Source organism: Solanum dulcamara, chromosome 4 (genome assembly GCF_947179165.1).
Source record: "Solanum dulcamara chromosome 4, daSolDulc1.2, whole genome shotgun sequence".
NCBI lineage: Eukaryota > Viridiplantae > Streptophyta > Magnoliopsida > Solanales > Solanaceae > Solanum > Solanum dulcamara.
In genome coordinates this window covers 77,191,541-77,193,932 of record NC_077240.1, presented here as the reverse complement: position 1 = coordinate 77,193,932, position 2,392 = coordinate 77,191,541, and the positions used below count along the sequence as shown (strand labels likewise).

Below are 2,392 nucleotides of genomic sequence, written 5' to 3'. Positions count from 1 at the left end.
AAATTTCCAGAGAGAGAGAGAAAGGGAGTTCTTGAGAGAAATCCCAAATCCGACCAAAATTCAAGTCCCGAAACCCGAAGCTCATGAAGAGAAAATTGTTGTACGTCGCGTTGGCTTCAATTTGAGCTAGAAATCAGCCAATAAGGAGAAGATTTTATGTGGTGCTGCAAATTTAAGGTAATATTAAAGTCTCCTTTTCATTGTTAACAAGTTTAGTTAGAGTTTTAACGGATTAGAACGGAGAAAATAGTGTTATAAACTAGTTTGGTGATTTGTTGAGAGTTATCGGTTAAAGGGTTGTTTTAGGTAGATTAAATAGATGGAATTATCTTAGTGATAATGTATAATAATGGTTGATATTTTTTTGATGTTGTTGATGAGTTGTTGTTCTTGAATTTGGAGGAAAAAGGTGTATGAAGATTGTGAATGTTCAAACCCGTTTTTGGAATTGAGTAGCTGGTAGTAATTCTGGAATATCTCATTGTGTAGACCTTCGATTTTAGATATTAAACATGTTTTGGAAAGCTAATACACGTACCTACAACTCTTATGTTTATGTCTTAGTCTATATCTGCTGTTATTATGTCAAAAACTGAGCATGAATCATAAGACAAATTCTGTCCAGATTCTGGATTGAAAATTCCTTCATGTATAGCTGTTCGTATTTTGATGATATCTCTTTGTAGAAAATGAATTTTGAGTTGATTTCTTTTGCATTAGAAACTTAAGACAGAGATATAAATGTTTCATGAAGGTTATAAAGTCCAGTTTTGCCGTTTTCATTTTCAAAATTTAGATACAACGTGAGGTACTTGACTTTCCGAATTTACTGCTTTGGTAACATGAATAATAAATCTTATTTTGTGTCAATATTTTGGATTGTTGATGTTGGTTGATGATTATATGGCTGGTTTGAAAGTGGGAAAAGTGAGCGGTATAGGGGAGGTGCTGTCCAATTTTTTTTAGAAATAACCTACTAACGATAGACTACGTTTTATTCTTGTCCATAGCTTAATCATAGTGCTTAACGTTTTAATATAGGTTGAGACAATATTGGACAACATATACGTATAAACGCTAAAGGTATGTAAAGTTAACATTTTCTTCTTTTGGCATGATCCATATGAAACGAACGAATGACGTATGCTTAAATTCCAAAGAAACTCGTATTCGTAGATATACTCGGATGGCTACCGTTCTTGATTTTCAAAATTTATATTGTTATGTCTTGACTCATGTGTATGATTCCAGCCATCCTAGTTGGTATAACTCATGTTGTGGTATAATTCATATTTTAGTATAATCCATAATTGGTGTGATTCATAATGACTATTGTCTTGGTTTTCAAATGATGGACTATTTTGCTTATTCTATTAAGTCTCCGATAATGATAAAATTTCGCAAGGTTGCTAATGATACCTTATTCGTGCATATTGTTATGGTATTATTCACCGAGTCCTACGATAGGCCGGGTATGTTATCATGTATGGATTCCACTACATTATTCACCGAGTCCCTTACTAGAGGGCCGGGTACGTGATATGATAATATGATATTATGATGATATGACGATATGATTATGGCACCGAGTCCCATAATGGGCCGGGTACGGTATCAGTGTACACTACTCTATTCACCGAGTCCCTTGCTAGAGGGCCGGGTATGGTATATATATACATATGACGATATATTGATATAATTGTGACACCGAGTCTCATAACGGGCCAGGTACGATATATGATGATGATATGCATGTCTTCATTTTATAAGACATAGGTACAGTAATTTATTGATTATGATACTTGACTCCTGAATCTTTATTTCAGATGTGATCTCCTTTACGGTATTTTATGCTTTATATACTCAGTACATAGTTCGTACTGACCCCCTTTTGTTCGGGGGGCTGCATTTCATGCCTGCAGGTACAAATACTCATTTTGGAGAGCCGCCAACTTAGGATTCTACTCAACGGGTTTGAAGTGCTCCATTGTCTCGGAGCCCAAACTTTGGGTACTAATCCTTATAATGTATATATTTGTGTATTTAGGGGTACGACGGGGCCTTGTCCCGTCATATGCTATTGTTAATTCTCTTAGAGGTCTGTAGACATATGAGTGGGTTGTATATAGATGTTGTCCGGTGTACTAGTATGACTTATGTTTTTGGACGTTTACATTCAGAATGGAAGCCTTGTCGGCTTACATATTATGTTATCTTATTTTTGACAATTAAGACTCCCCAAGAAATAGGTGATTTTAGTATATATATAAGTAACAGTTTGAGACAACGTGCTACCCATATAAATCCTTTATCATGCTTAATTGCCGATTGACTATAGATAATATGTGTGTATACGAGGGTCCAATTTGGACACTAGTCACGGGGCTAGGTC

The 2,392-nt window shown here is 35.3% G+C and overlaps 1 long non-coding RNA gene across 1 annotated transcript; it reads left to right on the top strand.

Annotated features, from left to right (window-relative positions):
- On the top strand, nucleotides 1–2,392 carry LOC129887668 (uncharacterized). Its single transcript, XR_008766451.1, has 3 exons — nucleotides 1–177; nucleotides 1,042–1,083; nucleotides 1,923–2,392. It is a non-coding gene; the product is annotated as an uncharacterized LOC129887668 (long non-coding RNA).